The sequence below is a fragment of the Oncorhynchus masou genome, chromosome 32 (assembly GCF_036934945.1).
Source record: "Oncorhynchus masou masou isolate Uvic2021 chromosome 32, UVic_Omas_1.1, whole genome shotgun sequence".
Taxonomy (NCBI): Eukaryota; Metazoa; Chordata; class Actinopteri; order Salmoniformes; family Salmonidae; genus Oncorhynchus; species Oncorhynchus masou.
Window position 1 is genome coordinate 50,369,285 of NC_088243.1, and position 22,152 is coordinate 50,391,436.

At 41.5% G+C, this 22,152-nt stretch overlaps 1 non-coding gene across 1 annotated transcript; it reads right to left on the reverse strand.

The window, feature by feature from the left end:
* Positions 1-20,320: 20,320 nt before the first annotated feature.
* On the reverse strand, positions 20,321-20,396 carry trnaa-ugc (transfer RNA alanine (anticodon UGC)). Its single transcript has one exon. It is a non-coding gene; the product is annotated as a tRNA-Ala (tRNA).
* Positions 20,397-22,152: the final 1,756 nt, after the last annotated feature.

Here is a 22,152-nt window from a genome sequence, read left to right on the forward strand (position 1 = left end):
GTAAGTCTGGCTTGTTTGGTGTCTGCTGTGAAGGAATATCACAACAAGTCAATTATTTCATTGATGAAGGCATGTCATCCAGCAAAGGCAGTAGCGCAGTCATCAACTACATGCACCATTTCTTCACCAACTATGAAGTTGGGGAAACCTGAATTGTGGTAGCTGCAGTGGCCAAAACAAGAACACGTTTGTTCCTGGCGGACAATGCACAAGCTCCACCACAGTCTGGATCTTCACTTCCTGATCACAGGCCACACCAAGTTTGCCCCCAACTTGTGCTTCGGCCTCATCAAGCAGAGCTTCAGAAAGTCCAGAGTAAACACTTTGTCTGAGATTGCTGGTTTTGTGAAGGACAGCACTGTTACAGGGGTCAACATCCCACAGCTGGTTGGAATGGAGGTTGGTACCTTGCTGGTGGAATGCTATGGCTGGCAACAAAACTTGACTCCTTACTTCAGGCCAATGCCATTGATCAAACAGTACCAAATTATATTCACTTCAGTTGAACATTATTTTCCTTGCATTGTATGAGGTTATTCTAATTTTGGGGGGTTATTTCCTGTTTTACAGCTTCGATTCTCTGGAGCCTAGTGTTGATGTCGTCAAGGACTCAGTCAGGACTAGGTTTCGGCTGCTGCACAACGCTGGCAACCTTCCTCCCATATATGGTCTGCCTGTATAAGCACCATCTGGACTGGACACAGCTCGACAAACTTATATTTTTGACAAGATCAATGAAGAGGGCAGGACAGTAACAGGCTCTCCGAATGTAGATTCCCTTGTTCATGCGTGGTTCGGACGGACCAGTCATCAGCACTATCTGCTGTGCCTCTATTCAAATTACTCTCTCCTAACACACCATACGCCATACGCCATACGCCATACGTTGCTGCTACATTTTTTTATCCTGTTGCTCAGCTACTTTACCCCTGATTCTATGCATACAACCTTGTCTATCACTATCGTTATTGTTTGTGTACATACTGTATATTATTTTATTTATACATTTTTCTGATATTGCTACTATGCAAGTAACCATTGGTTGTATTGTTTACACCTTCTGTAGAGACCCATCCACTAAGCAAGACTTTATTGATATGTGTGGTCGTAACATGATTTTGTGACATACCACACAGACTCACTAAACACAAATTATTTGTTTGTAAAGTATGTCTAAGTGTTGGAGTGTGCCCCAGGCTATCATCAACAAAAATAAAACCAAAAGTTGGACTGTGTGGTTTAAGGAATTTTAAATGATTTATACTTTTACTTTTGATATTTCAGTACTTTTTAGCAATGATATTTACTTTTGATACTTATGTATTTTTAAAACAAAATACTTTTAGACTTTTACTCAAGTATTATTTTACAGGGTGACTTTTACTTCAGTCATTTTTGATGAAGGTATCTTTACTTCTGGACACTTTCTGTTTACCTGTTATTTTTCCTTATTGTAGGTCACCACTTTTAGTCTTAATATTTACTATTTGAGTCACATATAGACAGGTTTGTGCCTTTTCAAATAATGATGAACCAATCGAATTTACCACAGGTCCATGTCAAAGTTGCAGAAACATCTCAGGATGATCAATGGAAACAGGATGCAGCTGAGCACAATTTTGAGTGTCATAGCAAAGAATCTGAATACTTATGTAAATAAGGTGTTGTTTGTATTTGTTTGAATTTTTTAGACATTTGCAAACGTTTCTAAAAATATGTTTTCCCTTTGTCTTTATGGGGTGTTGTGTGTGAATGGCCGAGGATTTGCATTTATTTAATCAATTTTAGAATAATGCATAACAAGACCTGGAAGAAGTCAAGGGGTCTGAATACTTTCCAAAATCACTGTACAGTGTGGGAAGGCCTTTACCCTAGTCTGCCAGGAAATAAAGACATAAAGTACAACAAAGTGTCAAATCCAGAAAAAAATGTAATCCTATTCATCCTCTATTGTGCCATCCTTGATACCATGTTGGTTGTGCTTACAGAGTGACTCATGTGTTTTGAATGGTATTGCATAGATACTGTTTCCCAGAATATGAGATGCTTATACTTTGTAAAGGAATATATCAAAACATCAATACAAATTCTCATACAAATGTTATTTTATTTTATTTGTCACATGCGCCGAATACAAGAGGATAGAACCTTACCGTGAAATGCTTACTTACAAGCCCTAAACACATGTAAAAAAAGTTTAAAAAGTAACACAATAAAATAATAATAACTATAATACAGTGCTATAATACAGGGAGTACATGTACCAAGTCAATGTGAGGGGCTACAGGTTAGTTGAGGTAATATGTACATGTAAGTAGGGGTAAAGTGACTATGCACAGATAATAAACAGTGAGTAGCAGCAGCGTAAAAAAAGGAAATAGTCCGGTTCTACGCAGAATCTTGTAAGGTTTGAAGGAGATTATTTATTGCAGACAAAGTTTTAGGCAGCCTGAAATAAGCTTTTCCAGGAATACTATTAGTCTCAAAAACCTTTTTTCCTAGGTTCTCAAATATAGATAAGAAAACATTTTCCTATTGAACATTGAATGCTGCTGCACTGTCAGTTCCCTTACAAGTCTTGTCTTGGTTAGAGAAGAAACCCAATAAACGTTACTTTGTAAGCCCCTCTGGAAGGAAGCAGATCCCAGATGTACATATGCAAATTTCACTCCTCTGAAAAACATGTTATATCAGCTTGTGGTCAATGAAAGCAGCATGCCTGAAAGAGATCCTCTGATATATTTTTTTATAATGGCAATCCCTTTGGTGTGTGCATTGGTGCAGTGAGACTTACATAGACCTATAACAATGAGTCACTACACCACATGCAATAGAACATTGTTTTTTATAAACAACTTTAATGGGAAGTACTGCTTCCATCTATGAAATTTGAAGAATGTAGAACAAGAGATTTGAGGATTGTTGAAGACTAGAATATTATGTTGTACATCAATGAAGCTGTGCATATTTGTATTGCACTGTATCTTCGTAATACAAGTCTTTTGTTGGTTAAGTAACTTTGGGGTCCTAATGCAATCGACATTCTGTGCTCTTTTACCCTCTGTGTAGATAGCAATGGATGTCATTTTTTTTAGTATAGGAGAATCAACAAATCATAGATTAAAGTCCTAACCCCTTCTGTGAATAAGCAGTAAAGACTCAATACAGATCTTTAGCCTCTCCTCTTCCACATTGACATTTGACTGTTGTCAGGCCACTTACACTGCTTGAACAAGATGTCTTTGATCACACTCTCGCAGTCGGCATGACTTCAAGTAAATGTACAGAACAAGGTCAACATGAGGAACATACAGTATGTTGAATAAAGACGACAAAAAACAGCAGTCATGCCACGATGAAATTACAAAAATAAGCAAAAGATTAATGTTTTGACTTTTGTTTCACAGATTTGGGGTCTGACAAAAGGATCTTTCTTTCAGTTGCATTCTACAGAAATAAGGTTTGTACATTTACTAATACTGAAAAAAGTATCATACTCTGTATAATGCAATAATGTGAACTAATCTCTATACTAAGGTGACCAGATTTCTGAAATTAAAACCGGGGCCATTTCCAGTTCGGCGGTCAATATATCATTAAAATATCCCATGTTATTATCTATGAAATAAAAAAAGTGGGACAATTCCGGTTTCGTGTATTTAGTCTAACAGGCACACTGTGATAGAAAAAACAACTATATTACAGAAACATTACAGACAAAACAGAACTGTCACATCTGAACAACTATTCAGTGGTCCTGGTAGTCTGGGTAGAATAAGAGCAGAAGAGAACATGAGCAAAATTGGAGAAAAAAAACAGACAATAGTATATGTGAAATACTTAACATAATAAAGAAATAAGATGATGAGATTAATGTAAGGTTAGGTTTCCTCTACAATAACCCTTTTAAAGTTTGCGTGTATATTTAGCCTGGATACACTGGGCCTATGTAGTTCTGTCTCAACTCTTCATATTTGGTTTGTCTTACTATATTTGTATGGTAGCATCTGCAACAATGAGATCACACCAAGTTATAGCTTTAAACAAGGTGTCTTACCACTGTCACATAATATACTTATACCAACCTAATCTGTATATTTCAGAAGAATGTAACTTCTTCAGGATTGCTATGTCTTTGGCCAGCTTCTCCATGAACTCCTGGCAGAGGAGGTTGAAGTTTGTCTTGTAACGATTGTCATTGGTGGAAGAAGGAGTAGACCAAAGTGCAGGGTGGTACGTGTTCATGATGCCTTTAATAAACTGAATACTGAATACAAACAAACAAAAAAATAAAGGAAAACCGAAACAGTCCCGTATGGTGAAAACACTGAAACGGAAAATAACTACCCACAAATCATACTAGGAACACAGGCTACCGAAGTATGGTTCTCAATCAGAGACAATGATTGACAGCTGCCTCTGATTGGGAACCATACCAAGCCAAAAGCAGAAATACAAAACATAGAACAAAAACATAGAATGCCCACCCCAACTCACGCCCTGACCAAACTAAAACAGAGACGTAAAAAAGGAACTAAGGTCAGGACGTGACATGTCTTCACAATAAGCATGGCCTTGATGGTAGGAACAGTGAACCTATTTCCATAGATCATTCATTTGGGAGAACACTTTCTCGACTGGTGCACTACTTCCAGGTAAGCACATGACGACGCTAATCTAGCCAGGTTATGTTTTCCATTCTTCAAGTGATCCTCCCTTTATGAACTTTTGCTGGCCTGTAACCTCGTCAAACAATGCATCCTCATTGATGGTCACATGGGGGCATTTTTCCTGCAGTGTGGCTGCTGCCTTCTGGATCTCTTCATGCTGAAGTTGCCTTTTTAAAAAGGATACACTGTACATCTTTTATATTATCTGTGTGCTTTCCCCATGCTTGCAAGTAGTTCACAGCCATAGTGAAGAATGATTGGGATGTTTTGAGAAATTGCTCCTTTTTCTTCTAGCTCTCTCAGAAGTCCTCTGACGAAAACTGGAATGAAGTTATCATCACGTCTTGCAGTAAATTTTGCTTCAATGTTTCTCAGAATTGCAGATGACTCCACAGCACAGCGGTCCTGGCCTTCAAGCATCTTGATTGTGTCACTGTATACGGTAAGGTTTCCATGGACAAAGGCCAGCCAAATTTCAGTCAGTGGATCTTTGAACATTGTTCGCAGGACAACAGGATATTTGTCTTCAGAAAGAAAAAAGGTTTTCAATGGCACATACATTTTCAGCACTCTTTCTAGAGCAGGGAACATGGACAGCCAGCGAACATTTCTGTGTCCTAAAAAAAGCTCTTCAGTCTTTCTACACCAACGGTGAAGATATCCAAATATCTTTGTGAGCAGGTACTCAACATCAAGGGGAATCATATCCAAAGCTGGTCTGGCCGTGTTATGAATGATGTGGGCAGGACAACCTAAGTTAATCACCTCCCACTGCAGAGCATTTTTAACTTTGGTATGGACACTGACCCTCCCTATTCAGTCCTCCAAAGTTGGTATTTGTGTTGTCGGCAGAGAATGCCACAACTTTGTTTTCCAGGTTACATTTTTGGATGACCACCAGGACATCAGCTGCAAGTTTCTCTGCTGTTTCTCCTTTCAAATCAACAAAACCAAGCAGGTTTGTTTCCACAGATGTCTTGCCATCATATATCTTACAATATCTGACTAGTTTTTGCAGCAGCTTTTACATGTCCATGATTTGGATGCATCAATGGACAGGGACACAAATTCAACCTGGTCAAGGTCCTGTGTTACCAAAGAAGGTACCCATGGTGTAAACACGTTACTCACTATGGCTTCACATTTTGTCCTAGCACATGTAAGTTTCCGTGTCAGTTGTGCTGTGCAGCCCAGAGATCTGTAACTATGATTGTGTTTTATAGTGTGGTATGCAAAGACATCCCTCATGCACAGCTAAATCATATTCTTCTTGGGAAGGCTCCACCTTGAAGAATGTGGTGACAGAGGGCATACCAACACAGGTAATCAGAGAGGCTTTATGCTTTTTTGTCTATTGATGTTCTACCAGTGCCGTTATTCCCCCGCTGCCAATTGAAAAAGAGGAATTACAAAGGGTGCAGTTAACTCTTAAGGATTGGACCCTTTTTTAAATTTTCGCCTAAAATGAAATACCCAAATCTAACTGCCTGAAGCAAGGATATGCATATTCTTGGTACCATTTGAAAGCAATCTAGGAGAATATAACACATTAGATCTGGTAAAAAATAATGGAAAGAAAAAACAACCGCTTTTTGTATCATCATCTTTGAAATGCAAGAGAAAGGCCATAATGTATTATTCCATTCCTGGTGGATTTTGGCCACTAGATAGGAGCAGTGTATGTGCAAAGTTTTAGACTGATCCAATGAACCATTGCATTTATGTTCAAAATATCATATCAAGACTGCCCAAATGTGCCTAATTTGTTTCTTGTAATAACTTCATGTTCAAAACTGTGCGCTCTCCTCAAACAATAGCATGGTACTATTTCACTGTAATAGCTACTGTACATTGGACCGTTCAGTTAGATTAACAAGAGTCTATGCCCTGGGAAATGTTCTTGTTACTTATAGCCTCATACAAATTGCATTAGCCTACGTTAGCTCAACCGTGCGCAGGGGACCCACCGATCCTGAAGAAGTTTTAATGAATAACATTTCAGACTGCTATGTTAGGATAAACCATCTCAAGCATTTGCTAGCCACATTTAAAATATACCTCCAGCTCAAGCAAGTTTACTCTGTGAACATTCTTTGGATTTTGACAATGAAGCTCTTTACTTCAGATGAACTCATGGATACCATTTTTTATGTCACTGCAACCAGTATGAAGTATATTAGTCATACACTATATGTACAAAAGTATGTTGACACCCATTCAAATTAGTGGATTTCAGCCACACCTGTTGCTGACAGGTGTATAAATTCGAGCACACAGCCATCTCCATAGACAAACATTGGCAGTAGAATGGCCTTACAGAAGAGCTCAGTGACTTTCAGCGTGGCACCGTTATAGGTTGACACCTTTCCAACATGTCAGTTCATAACATTTCTGCCGTGCTAGAGCAGCCCCAGTCAACTGTGCTGTTATTGTGGAGTGGAAACGTCAAGGTCCAACAATGTCTTTGCTGCTAAGTGGTAGGCCACACACGCTCACAGAATGGGACTGTACTGCTGAAGCGCATACAAATCGTCTGCCTCTGGAAGCAATGTCAGCACAATAACTGTTTTTCCGTAGCTTCATGAAATGGGTTTCCATGGCCAAACAACTGCACACAAGCCTAAGATCACCATGTGTGTCACGCCTTGCTCTTAGTATTTTGTGTTTTAGATAATTAGTAGGTCAGGCCAGGGTGTGACATGGGTTTATGTTATTGTGTTGTCATATTGGGTTTTTTGTAGGCATTGGGATTGTGGTTGATTAGGGGTGTGTTTAGTTTAGGTTTGGCTGCCTGAGGCGGTTCTCAATCAGAGTCAGGTGATTCTTGTTGTCTCTGATAGGGAACCGTATTTAGGTAGCCTGGGTTTCACTGTGTATTTCAAGGGTGATTGTTCCTGTCTCTGTGTAGTGTTCACCAGATAGGCTGTAATTAGTTTTCACGTTCTGTTTGTTGTTTTGTATTTATTTAAGTTATTGCATGTATCGCTACCTTCTATATTAAAGACATGAGTAACCACCACACACGGACTGAGCAGCGTGTTAACAGGCAGCGACAGCAGGAGCAGCGAAGGGAGCTCGTTATGGACAGCAGAAGCATGGAGTATACGACGTGGGATGAAATAGACAGGTGGGCGGTCGACCCAGAGAGAGTGCCGGAGCCCGCCTGGGATTCGCTGGAGCAGTGCGAAGAGGGCTATAGGAGAATGGAGTTGGAGAGACAATCACGACGGCGCAGAGGAAAGCCCGTGAGTCAGCCCCAAAAATGTATTGGGGGGGGGGGGGGCTCAGAGGGAGAGTGGCTGAGTCAGGAGACAGACCTGAGCCAACTCTCCCTGTTTATTGTGAGGAGCCAAGGAGGAGAACAGAACCGGTGTTGGAGGTGAGCGAAGCAGAGACTGTGAAGGAGTTAATGGGGAAATTGGAGGAGAGAGTAATGAGGGAGTTGCTAGCTTGGTGCTTTAGGTACAAGATTTGTCCGACGGAGCGTGTCGGGGATTTAATGGCACCTGGGTCAGCGCTCCATACTAGTCCTGAGGTGCGTGTTAGTCGGCTGGTGAAACATGTGCCAGCCTCACGCACTAGGCCTCCTGTGTACCTACCTAGCCTTGCACGTCCTGTGCCAGTCCTGCTCTCAGGCTTTCCAGTACACCTTCACGGTCCAGTCCATCCTGTGCCACCTTCACACACCAGTCCTCCGGTGGTAGCTCCCCGCACCAGGCTTCCTGTGCGTGTCCTCGATCCAGTACCACCACTTCCAGTACCACGCACCAGGCTTTCAGTGCGCCTCGCCTGTTCAGCGCAGCTAGCGCTTTCTCCCTCTCCTGCGCTGTCGGAGTCTCCCGCCTATTCAGCGCTTCTAGAGCCTTCCTCCTCTACAGCGCTGCTGGAGTCTCCTGTCTGTTCAGCGCTATCAGAGCCTTTCTCCTCTCCTGCTCTACCGGAGTCTCCAGCCTGTTCAGCGCTTCTAGAGCTTTCCTCCTCTACAGCGCTGCCGGAGCCTCCTGTCTGCAAGGAGCTGCCAGTCTGCAAGGAGCTGCCAGTCTGCAAGGAGCTGTCAGCCTGCATGGAGCAGTCAGAGCTGTAAGCCTGCATGGAGCAGTCAGAGCTGTCAGTCTGCATGGAGCAGCCAGAGCTGCCAGTCTGCATGGAGCAGCCAGAGCTGTCAGTCTGCTTGGAGCAGACAGAGCTGCCAGTCTGCATGGAGCTGCCAGTCTGCATGGAGCTGCCAGTCTGCATGGAGCTGCCAGTCTGCAAGGAGCTGCCAGTCTGCAAGGAGCTGCCAGTCTGCAAGGAGCTGCCAGTCTGCATGGAGTTGCCAGTCTGCAAGGAGCTGCCAGTCTGCAAGGAGCTGCCAGTCTGCAAGGAGCTGCCAGTCGGCAAGGAGCTGCCAGTCGGCAAGGAGCTGCCAAAGCTGTTAGTCTGCATGGAACAGTCAGAGCTGTCAGTCTGCAAGAAGCCGCCAGAGCTGTCAATCTGCAAGGAGCAGCCAGAGCCACCAGTCAGCATGGAGCAGCCAGAGCCGTCAGTCAGCATGGAGCAGCCAGAGCCGTCAGTCTGCCAGGATCCGCCAGTCAGCCAGACTCTTCCAGATCTGCCAGTCAACCAGACTCTTCCAGATCTGCCAGTCAGCCAGAATCTTCCAGATCTGCCAGTCAGCCAGACTCTTCCAGATCTGCCAGTCAGCCAGACTTTTCCAGATATGCCAGTCAGCCAGACTCTTCCAGATATGCCAGTCAGCCAGACTCTTCCAGATCTGCCAGTCAGCCAGACTCTTCCAGATCTGCCAGTCAGCCAGAATCTTCCAGATCCTCCAGCCAGCCAGGATCTACCAGAGCCTACTACCTGCCTGAGCTTCATCTCAGTACTGGGCTTCCTCTCAGTACTGGGCTTCCTCTCAGTGCTGGGCTGCCCCTCAGTCCCGAGCTGCCCCTCAGTCCCGAGCTGCCCCTCAGTCCCGAGCTTCCCCTCAGTCCCGAGCTGATTCAGTCCCGAGCTGCCCCTCAGTTCAGTGGGGTTCTGGGTGAGGACTATTAGGCCATGGTCGGCGTCGAGGGTGGATTATCCCAGGACGTGAAGGGGAGGAACTATGACATTTATGGAGTGGGGTCCACGTCCCGAGCCGGAACCGCCACCATGGACAGACGCCCACCCGGACCCTCCCTATGGTTTTGAGGTGCGTCCGGGAGTCCGCACCTTAGGGGGGGGTTCTGTCACACCTTGGTCTTAGTATTTTGTGTTTTAGTTAATTAGTTGGTCAGGCCAGGGTGTGACATGGGTTTATGTTATTGTGTTGTCGTACTGGGGTTTTTGTAGGCATTGGGATTGTGGTTGATTAGGGGTGTGTTTAGTTTAGGTTTGGCTGCCTGAGGCGGTTCTCAATCAGAGTCAGGTGATTCTTGTTGTCTCTGATAGGGAACCGTATTTAGGTAGCCTGGGTTTCACTGTGTATTTCGTGGGTGATTGTCTCTGTGTAGTGTTCACCAGATAGGCTGTAATTAGTTTTCACGTTCTGTTTGTTGTTTTGTATTTATTTAAGTTATTGCATGTATCGCTATCTTCTATATTAAAGACATGAGTAACCACCACGCTGCATTTCGGTCCGACTCTCTTTCAACAAACGAAGAACGCCGTTACAATGTGCAATGCCAAGCTTCGGCTGGAGTATTGTAAAGCTTGCTGCCATTGGACTCTGGAGCAGTGAAAACCCATTCTCTGGAGTGATGAATCACTCTTCACCATCTGATGGATGACTCTGGCTTTGGCGGATGCCAGGAGAACGTTACCTGCCCAAATGCATAGTGCCAATTGTAAAGTTTGGTAGAGGAGGAATAATGGTCTGAGTTTATTTATCATGGTTACAGCTAGGCCCCTTAGTTCCAGTGAAGGGACATTTTGCGCTACAACAAACAATGACATTCTAGACGATTCTGTGCTTCCAACTTTATGGCAACAGTGTGGGGAAGGCACTTTGTTGTTTCAGCATAACAATGCCCCCGTGCACAAAGCGAGATCGGTGTGGAAGAACTTGACAAACCTGCACAGAGCCCTGACCTCAACCCATTCGAAAACCTTTAGGATGAATTGGAACTCGGACTGCGGGCCAGGCTTAATTGCCCAACGTCTCATTTTGCTGAATGGAAGCAAGTTCCCACAGCATTGTTCTAACTTCTGGTGGAAAGCCTTCCCAGAAGAGTGGAGGCTGTTGTCACAGCACAGGGGGGGGGGGGATCAACTCCATATTACTGTTCATAATTTTGGAAGGAGTTGTTCGACAAAGAGTGGTCATGTAGTGTAATTTTGCGAGCCAATGCTAACTAGGGTTAACGCAATGACTACAAGTATTATGTACTTGAGTGAAGACCCAAAAGCGGTTTTAACAGAAAACAGAGTTCTTTAATGAAAAACAGGAATGGCATAAATCCTCTTCCAACGTAGTCAATGGAACAAAAGAACGTAGTATAATGCAGGATGCACCTGCCAGGCAGACTCCGACAGGATAGGACAAGGTGGAAGCAAACGAGACGACAGCTTGCTTCTGGCATCAAAAACACAAACAAGAATCAGACACTGAAAGTAGCAGGAACAGAGAGAGAAATAGAGACCTAATCAGAGGGGGAAGAGAGAACAGGTGTGAAAGAGTGAATGAGCTAGTTAGGGGAGATGTAGAACAGCTGAAGAATGAGAGACAGAGAAGGTAACCTAAAAAGACCAGCAGAGAGAGACAGAGTGAAGAGAAAGGACAGGAACAGACATAACAAGACATGACAACAAGTCTATGTTATCTCAAGTTAGCAATGGCGCTAATTGACATTTGCAACTTCCTTCAAACAGAGACACAGAGACATAAAAATGTTATCCACAAATTCATCAAACCTCTGAATTAGTATTTATAATGTCTTAATAAGCCATCCACCCTTATCAGCAGGACAATAGACTCTTACCCAGTCCACCAAATGCATTGTTTTCTCACCACATCTGGATGGATTCATAATAAATTACTATGTGAATTAATATAACTGAATGACAAAAATATTGGAATAAAGTAGGCGAATGAAGAAAACAAATTGTTGCTTACTGGAAGTCATCCAATTGTTATAATAGGGTTTGAAGCAATAGCCTACCTGCATGTGGTAAACTATTTCAGTAAGAGAAGATCTTTGTATTTCTGGACACGTCAGAGTGTTTTCTTTCGAACGGTAGCAATTATATGCATAGTTGAGCATCTTTTTGTGACAAAATATCTTGTTTAAAACGGGAACGTTTTTCATCCAAAAATGAAACTGCGCCCCAGAGCATCAACAGGTTAATTTGGGAAAAAGTTCGGCGTTTTGGTGACTGAATTTTCGGGGTTTTTGGTAGCCAAAAGTGATGTACAAAACGGAGCGATTTCTCCTACACAAAGAATATTTCCGGAAAAACTGAACATTTGCTATCTAACTGAGAGTCTCCTCATTGAAAACATTCGAAGTTCTTCAAAGGTAACTGATTTTATTTGAATGCTTTTCTGGTTTTTGTGAAAATGTTGCCCGCTAAATGCTACGCTAAATGCTACCCTAGCTATCAATACTCTTACACAAATTCTTGTTTTGCTATGGTTGAAAAGCATATTTTGAAAATCTGAGATGACATTGTTGTTAAGAAGAGGCTAAGCTTGAGCGCTAGCATATTTATTTCATTTCATTTGCGATTTTCATAAATAGTTAACGTTACGTTATGCTAATGAGCTTGAGGCTATAACTGGATACAGGTTTTTTCGTAGCCAAACGTGAACAAAACGGAGCGATTTGTCCTACACAAATAATATTTTTTCAAAAACTGAACATTTGCGATCTAACTGAGAGTCTCCTCATTGAAAACATCTGAAGTTCTTCAAAGGTAAATTATTTTATTTGAATGCTTTTCTTGTTTTTGTGAAAATGTTGCTGGCTGAATTCTAGGTTTATAGCTATGCTAGCTATCAATACTCTTACACAAATGCTTGTTTAGCTCTAGTTCAATTTAACAAAAGTCTAAGCTTGAGAGCAAATAAATTTATTTCATTTCATTTGTGATTTTCATGAATAGTTAACGTTGCGTTATGCTAATGAGCTTGAGGCTATAAATAGGATCCCGGATACGGGATTGCTCGTCGCATGAAGTTAAAAACAGTCAAATGCTTCTCAAATATGCCTTCTGGTGGTCAAACTTGTACTAACCAGTATTAATGAAAACAATGGCTGACACTTAAATAATGTGTCATAGAATTCTGTGGCAGCCCGCATGCTATGCTGCAGTACAATGCAACTTTTTAAAAGAAGGACCACTGTACGTTCTTGTAGTTAGTCTAGTTTATTATCTAATTATTTACGTTGGCTAACAGGACCAATGGTAAAGTCAAATTACCCACTTGCCACCAAATCCTTATAAGGCACCACGACCTTCGTCCCTGATATCTCCGTCTCTTTTTCCTGCGAATGACGGGGATGAGGGCCTTGTCGGGTGACTGGAGTAAATCCCTCTTATCCGACTTGTTAAAGAAAATGTCTTTCAATATGAGGTGAGTGATCGCTGTCCTGATTTCTAGAAGCTCTTTTCGGTCACAAGAGATGCTGGCAGAAGCATTATGCACAAAATAAGTTACAAATAACGTGTAAAAAACCCACACACGTTTAGGAGACCGTAAAACGACAGCCATTATCTCCGACCCCATCATCGTTTGTGTTTACCGTTTCTTTGACATGCTTGATTTATTTATTTTTTACAATAATTTATCCTTTTTACTGTTCACCAATTTAAAAAATGAAAAATGTAATTTGTATTATTCTTTACTACTTATTTCATTACCATTACTGTAGAAAGTTTAACAGAATTTCAACTGTTCACCAAGATTTTGTATTTCTCAGGTAGCAGGTTCAGGTTCAGAGGATCACTCCAGGTTCTCTCTGTGTTATGGGATGTGTTTGGGGATTTTAGGATTACAACGGTAGGGGTATTTTCACTAGCACAGTGTATTATTCAATTAGCAAGATTTTCATTCATGATCTGTAACTTTAATGGTGGCACATACCGTGTCTGTGTGCTTGCCTCCTATCCAATTACAATGGCATACTTTCTGACAGCCTATCTGGAGGAGATGAAGCCCTTAAAAAAGCTTGGGTGGTCATCATCTACATATAGCAAAGTGAGCATTGTGCAAAGTGAGCAGTATTCCTATCTAGTGATTCACAGGTCTGCTTAGAGCGAATACACATAATATTTCAAGACAGTCACTGACTCCTCAAGGTATGCATGGTGCCTCATCGTTTACGCATTTTTTTCCATCTGTATTGGAATGACATTTGAATTAATCTATTACATTCAGTTCTGAAGGTATTCCATGTATTTTTCTTCATTATATCCTCACATATTTCTCCTTTGGAGTGCCATAAACAATTAATCTCCCGCAATTCAGCAACCATATGAAAGTAACTGAATTAAATTAAAATGGGTTCCTGTCAATATGAAGTGAATTTATATTGGTCCTCTCAAATATTACTGGAAATATTCTGCATCAGAACTTATAAATTCAGAGATGCTTTGCTGTTTTATTTGAGACATTTTCTTTCAAATTGTGGTAAGAAAGTTGGAAGTTGGCCTTCCTGACACCAGACACTGCTATTCCTATTTTGCATGATGAGATACACAAAGTGAGGATCTAGAGCAGAGCAAAAACAGAAAAAACATAGCTAGCTTATTTGTTCTCAGCGAGACAATAGAAAGTCTTGATATTTGAGGATATCAATGGAAAGATACTAATAAGCAGGGCCGGCATTATGGGTGTGCCTTAGAGGGCCTCACCACGCCCTACCATACCTTCTTGTATGCAAAAATAAAATATTGAGATAATTTATTAGTCTCCAGATAAAGCATCCATGCGAGTGCCCCTCTCTCTCAGTATGTTTAGACCATGAAATTATGATAGTTAATGATGTTGAGAAAATAAAACGTTATTGTTGAAATGAAACTGTTCCACTAAAAATATGCACATGAAAATCATAGCTGGCATGCAGATTGGTAGAAATGGACATTGTACGTTTCCCCAAACTTGAATCTCATGGTCTTTACATATTATAACACCCATTAAAAAATGTGTGCCCCCATGGAAATCAAATGCCTGTCCAACTGATTCGTTCTGGCCGTGCTTATAAGATACTGGCATGGAAAAAATAAAGTAAAAGGAGAAAATAGTCAGAGAGGGCAGTGGGCTTTCTGAGGACCCTCTTCATGTAAAGTGTTCTGTTCACACTGACTCAACAAGTGAACTATTGGCGACTAAGCTTGCACTAGATCTGTGTTGTCATGGTAACTCCACTGTTGAAGCACAGCACGCTCAAATGATTATATACTGTATAGAGTAGGGTGACCAGACGTTCCCGTTTTCTGGGGACAGTCCCCATTTTTGGTGGCCTGTCCCCGGCTGGAGCTGTGCCAAGAAATGTCCCCGTTTTTAACTGTGCGTTACAAACAGACTGCAAAGTGAAATAATATTTTACGTGGCAAGAAAGACCGGACAGCAGAGTCTGCCAGTTGATGTCTCAATCGCCTTGTGCTTATTTTGTCCAGCAGAGGGGCTGTTCACTATATCATCTTCATTCACTCTTCTTCTACTAACTACTTGCTCGCGCTAGTTTTAGAGAAAACTGCTGTGGAAAACTCAGCCAGAAGCTAGCAAGTGCCAAGTGAATCCACAACATCACCACAAACGTCTTTTCAAGCCAGGTAAGTTACAATCATTTGAGATACTAGCTAATGATGTTATAATGTCACAATGTATTATATAGATAGATGATCTGCTTTATAAGGTTTTAAATAGGTTATGCTAGCTGACATTAGCTATGTCGACTAAGTTATCTAGTTAGGTTAGCTAGCTACTGTCATGGTAGCTTGGTTAAAAACCTTCACATGTAAACACGCAGTGGACAGGCTATTTTGAAAATATGATTGAGAATATTTATTTGTAGACTACAATTTTAATTGTTTGCCATTATAATAAGTAGTGTGAAAATATATTTTGAAATGTTCATGGATAACATTAGCATAATATTTACTGTTAGAGAGTGGAGAAGAAGGAGAGGATGGAAAGGTAAAGATATGATTACAGAGACTGCCAATTTATTTTTTCAACCAATGTTTTTGAGATAAAATAAAAAAATAGGCAAGCAATGGGAATCTGTTATTAAAACTTGTTAGGGCTGCAATCCCGTTAACAGGATCGATATGACAACCGCCAGTGAAAGTGCAGGGCGCCAAATTCAAAACAACAGAAATCTCATAATTAAAATTCCTCAAACATACATGTATTTTATACCGTTTTAAAGGTAAACTTGTTGTTAATCCCACCAGTGTCCAATTTCAAATAGGCTTTACAACGAAAGCACCACAAACGATGTTAGGTCACCACCAACTCAGAAAAATTCAGCCATTTTTTCCAGCCAAAGGGAGTTGTCACAAAAAGCACAAATACAGATAGAACTTAATCACTAACCTTTGATGATCTTCATCAGATGACACCTTATCAGATGATAGGACTTCATGTTTCCCAATACATGTATGTTTTATTTGATAAAGTTCATATTTATATAAAATCTTAGTATACATTGGTGCGTTACGTTCAATAGTTCCAAAAACATCAGGTGATATTGCAGAGAGCCACATCATTTTACAGAAATATTCATTAGAAATGTTGATAAATACAATTGTTAGACATGGAAATATAGAAACATGGAAACATTTCCTCTCCTTAACCTTCTGAATTAATGGTTATATTGAAGATAGATGCAGCATCAATGAGTTCCCGAGAGCCGATCTGTTAAACAACAATTATTATTATTATTATTAACCCTGCATTATAATTATATAAACACCCCTTAGATATTTGATAACGTGTTTTCAAACACTTATTTTTCACAGGGGCTATTAGCAGGACAATAGACACAATGTGGTCCCAAAAACACCTCTCTGACATAGGGTCCAGCATATCTCTTGATGATGCCATTGAATGTCTCGCCAGCTTTGATCCATGCCTGGGCCCATGCAAAGGTCTTTGTTTGTCAGATGAATCTTTGGGTCGAAACAACAGAACAGTTCAAAACAAGAGAACACACATGGTTAATGTTCTGAATAAAATAAAATAAATATAGAGAGAAATAAAATGTCTTACAGAGCCTTTCCATGAGTCCATTCAAGTTTCTTCAACTGTCTTCTGACTGTGATTAGAGCGATGTTGATGATGTGCTGTGATGCCAGCAGATTCGAGATTGCCTTTGCTGATCACTCATCAGCTTCAACCATCAGTGAGTCGATGGCTTGAATAGTCTCGCTGGAAATGGAATACAATGTAAAAATGTGTAGCATACAGTAAAGACCAGCAGTCGATTTGAGTAAGCATTATTTTTTGCATTATTAGGACTACTTTACAGTAATGCAGCCTACTGTATCTGTTCATTTTCCTAGGCTTTCACGTTCAGCGTAACACAGGTGAATAGCACTGTCCGTGACCATAATCCTCAGGTCTAACAGTATTTTACCGACATGTTTAATTATTCAAGGCTACTTTTTCTTCTCTGTGCTGGAGTTCATTTAAAAACTTTTTGGGATAGGGGACAGCATTTTCACGTTCGGATGAAAAGCGTGCCCAGAGTAAACAACCTGCTACTCAAGCCCATAAGCTAATACATGCATATTATTAGTAGATGTGGATAGAAACACTCTGAAGTTTCTAAAACTGTTTGAATGATGTCTGTGAGTTTAACAGAACTCATATGGTAGGTGAAAAACTGTGAAAAATCCAACCAGGAAGTGGGAAATCTGAGGTTTGTAGTTTTTCAACTCATTGCCTATCCAATATATAGTGTCTATGGGGTCATATTGTTCTTCCCGAGGCTTCCACTAGATGTCAACAGTCTTTAGAACCTTGTTTTAGGCTTCTACTGTGAAGGGGGAGCGAATGAGAGCTGTTTCAATCAGGTGTCTCGCAGAAGGCCATGAGCTGATCACGAGCATGGCTGTGAGAGCGACCTGCATTCCATTGCATTTCTAAAGACAAAGGAATTGTCCGGTTGAAACATTATTGAAGATTTATGATTAAAACATCCTAAAGATTGATTCTATACATCGTTTGACATGTTTCTACGAACTGTAATATAACGTTTTGGACTTTTCACCTGAACTTTTGCCTGGACTTGCTCGCGCCTCGTGAGTTTGTATTTGTGAACTAAACGTGCTAACAAAAGGAGGTATTTGGACATAAATGATGGACTTTATCGAAAAAACAACAACATTTATTGTGGAACTGGGATTCCTGAGAGTGCATTCTGATGAAGATCATCATAGGTAAGTGAATATTTATAATGCTATTTCTGACTTTTACTGACTCCATAACATACCTTAAGGGAACATTTTGACATTTGCTGTATGGTTAGTGAGAAAGTCCATATTGCAAATGTACGGCCCCTTACTAGACGTCCGAAAACGTTTGTAAAATTCGCGGACGGCGTCGGGCCGAGCGGCAGGGCCGGACCTACCTGGAAGTCATCAAATGAACTTTGTCGCACATTCGGTTTCCGTTTTATAAAATAATCAAATTTTGGTCATTTTTCCGCTGTACCGGAAAATCCCACCAGAGGGCATAAGCAATCATATTGCAATTTGACAAAACATCACGAATCACGACGGGGCCTTATCTCGAAAATGGAAAATATTTCGAAGCCGAAACTTGGTGAGCGTAGGTTTGGCATAATGGGCAGTTGGCCCCGAACAAGATGGCGACTAGGCCTCAACGGTTTTTGAGTTATGGCCATTTCTCTGGGATTAAAGGTCCAAAATGAAAATAGAGAAATTATTTTTCCACTTCACGTCAAAGTCAAGGAGCCTCCGGTGTCAATAAAAAAAAACAGCCATTTATCTATCGTCATTTAAGAGAAATCGTACAATGACAGTTTGGTGATGTTCAAAGATAGGTATTTTTTTAAACAGTTACAGATCCAGTTGCAGGGTGTTCATATGAATCTTTTTAAAGTCTGCTGCGGAGCTCTGCGAGATTTCTGTGATTTTCTATGATTTTCTGAAATAACACACACTCACTAAACCCTCCGTAAATAACTCAGTTCTTAACGTAAAGACTTAAAACTCAGGATTCTGTAAAGGCATACCCCAATCAGGATATAAGTGTATTTATAGCTTCCTGTGCCAACCGGAAGTGCCTTTAATTGTGTCACACTGTCTGTTTTGAAGGGTTAAAAAAGTCACACCTTTCCAAAACTTCATATGTGTGACTAGGTAACCCTCCTGAACTGTAAATCAGTCATTTCTAACCAAACAGATGTCAAAGAAAAGCTCTCACACACACACACAGCAAGGATGGAGTGACAAAGTGCGGTGCTTAAAGACACAGAGAGCAGGCAATGGCATTACCATAATCCCTAGGCAGTGCCGAGTTCAACGAGATATCCCGCTTGACCGTAGCTCGCTCGGTCTAAGCGCAGCGACCATTAGAAAAGTAGGCCCAAAATGAAGCCTGCTCCACAATGTCATTTGCTTTTGGGTGACAGTGAGAGAACCGTTAGGGTGAGAAACACAATTCGACCTCAGGTACGTTCCTAAGGTCCTCCCGATCCGTGCAAGCCTAACCTTGACAGTGTGGCATTAACCCTTAACAGTTAAAAGAAGGTGTTTATATCAAACAGTTTGCATTGTTAAAATCACCCTAAAAGTGGATATCCAAACCCTGCCTGCAGTTTGATAGACATAGTGCATTCAACCCTGTGTAAATCAGTCAGTACTTAACGTAAAGACTTAAAACTCAGGATTCTGTAAAAGCATACCCCAATGAGGATATGTGTAGACTTATAGCTTCCTGTGCCAACTGAAAGTGCCATAATTGGTGTCTTAGGGGCTGTTTCGAAGGGTTAAAATAGTCAGATCTGTCCAAAACTTCATATGTGTGATTAGGCAACCCCCATGAACTGTAAATCAGTCATTTGTCCCATAAAATTTCAAAGGAAAACTAAATCACACAGACACACAACTTGGAAGGAGCAACGTATTGGGGTGCGTAGAGACAGACAGCGGCTCCAACAGTTAGCTTTGTTCGAGCTAAAAAAGAGCCGTCAGACCTAGAGTTCCGAAACTTTAGAAACTTGTTCTAGAGCTCAGGTCGATAGTGCGTGGTGAGTTAGGTGGCTCTAGAAGGTTCTCGGACCGAGAAACAGCCTCGTACATTTGCAATGACTTCAATTTATTTTGACCATTACGAAAATGGCGGCATTTAGAAAAGTCTCAGAGACACAAGACTAGGTGCATTGAAACCGGCTCGGCCCATAGAGGTGGACCCCAACGTTTCTGTCCAATAGCTCATTCAAGGACCCCATAGCAAGGCATGGAAAAACGTGGATTTTCAGCACCAATTAGGGTTTTACTCGGGCACCGAAGGACCTATCGAGCCGAAACTCGGGATTCGGGGTCGCCTCACATAGGCCTACACATAATGTCTGAACTGGACCCGCAGCTAGAACGTAACTATGTGTTTTACGTTTTTATTATGTTTTATAATAATAATAATATATCCCATTTAGCAGACGCTTTTGTCCAAAGCGACTTACAAGTCGGCTGGGGCCACTACTTTTACATATGGGTGGTCCCAGTGGGAATCGAACCCACGACGCTTGGCGTTGCAAGCGCCATGCTCTACCGACTGAGCCACACAGGACCCTTAAACTAAAGGCGCTGTGAATTATGGGCCTGCTCTGACATATGTGATAGTTGGCTTCTAGATGAGTTGGAAAAAGTGGGTTTGGTGTCAATTGGTATCAGTTTGGTGTCAGAATGACATCTAATTGACTGATGGACACTGACTTGCTAGTTGACTTTTGTGCATTTGCAATATGTTTAAACGGAGAGGGACCATCACCAAAATGGCATTCTGAAATCAACACAAAAAATGGCATCACCATAGTGTCCAGACTGTGCCGAGTTCAACGAGAGGCCCCGCTTGACCGTAGCTCGCTCGGTCTAAGCGCAGCGACCATTAGAAAAGTAGGCCCAAAATGAAGCCTGCCCCACAACATCATTTGCTTCTGAGTGACAGCGGCGGAACCGTTAGGTTTAGAAGGACAATTCAAACACAGGAATGTTCCTAAGGTCCTCCCGATCTGTGCAAGCCTAATCATGACCATGTGGCATTAACCCTTAACAGTTAAAAGAAGGTGTTGACTTCAAACAGTTTGCATTGACTTCTCTACCCATAGGAATACATTGCCTGCACCTCTAAATTCAACCTGAAGCCTATGTGGGTTATGAATTCTGTATGAACCTGTCTTTACTACCAGTCCATCAGGCCACTATGAGGTCTACCTGTGTCAATCCTAAGCTTCCTGAAGCAACCGGAAGTGCTTAATATCACCCTAAAAGTGTTTTGAAACACATAACCTGTCATTATGAAAATCACTGTATTCAAACCTGTGTAGATCAGTCAATTCTTAACTTAAATACTTAAACCTCAGGATTCTGTAAGTGGCTAAGTCAATCAAGACATGTGTTTACTTATAGCTTCCTGTGCCAACCGGAAGTGCCTTTAATTGGGCCACAAGTGCCTTTAATTGGGTCTGTTTTGAAGGGTGAAAAAAGTCACATCTTTTTAAAACTTCATATGTGTGACTAGGTAACCCTCTTAAATGTAAATCAGTTTCTCCCAGCAGATGTCAAAGAAAAGCTCTCACACACACACAGCAAGGATGGAGTGAAAAAGAGCGGTGCCTAAAGACACAGAGAGCAGGCAAAACATAATCTCTAGGCCGTGCCGAGTTCAACGAGATAACCCGCTTGACCGTAACTCGCTCGGTCTGAGCGCAGCGACCATTAGAAAAGTAGGCCCAAAATGAAGCCTGCACCACAACATCATTTGGGTGACAGCGGCAGAACCGTTAGGTTTAGAAGGACAATTCAACCACAGGAATGTTCCTAAGGTCCTTCCGATCCGTGCAAGCCTAACTTTGACCGTGTGGCATTAACCCTTAACAATAAAACAGGTTTTTTTGATCTCACAGATTACAATGACATCTCTCCCCATAGGAATACATTGCCTGCTCCCCTACAATTAACCTGGAGCCTATATGGGTTATGAGTGCCGTATGAACCTGTCTTCGGTACCAGTCCATCAGGCCACTATGAAGTCTACCTGTGTTGATTCTAAGCTTCCTGGACCAACCGGAAGTGGTTAATATCACCCTAAAAGTTTATATCCATACCCTTCCTGCAGTTTGATAGACATAGTGCATTGAACCCTGTGTAAATCAGTCAGTTCTTAACGTATAGACTTAAAACTCAGGATTCTGTAAAAGCATACCCCATTGAGGATATTTGTTGAGTTATAGCTTCCTGTGCCAACCGGAAGTGCCATAATTGGTGACTCAGGGGCTGTTTCGAGGGGTTAAAAAAATCAGATCTTTCCAAAACTTCATATATGTGA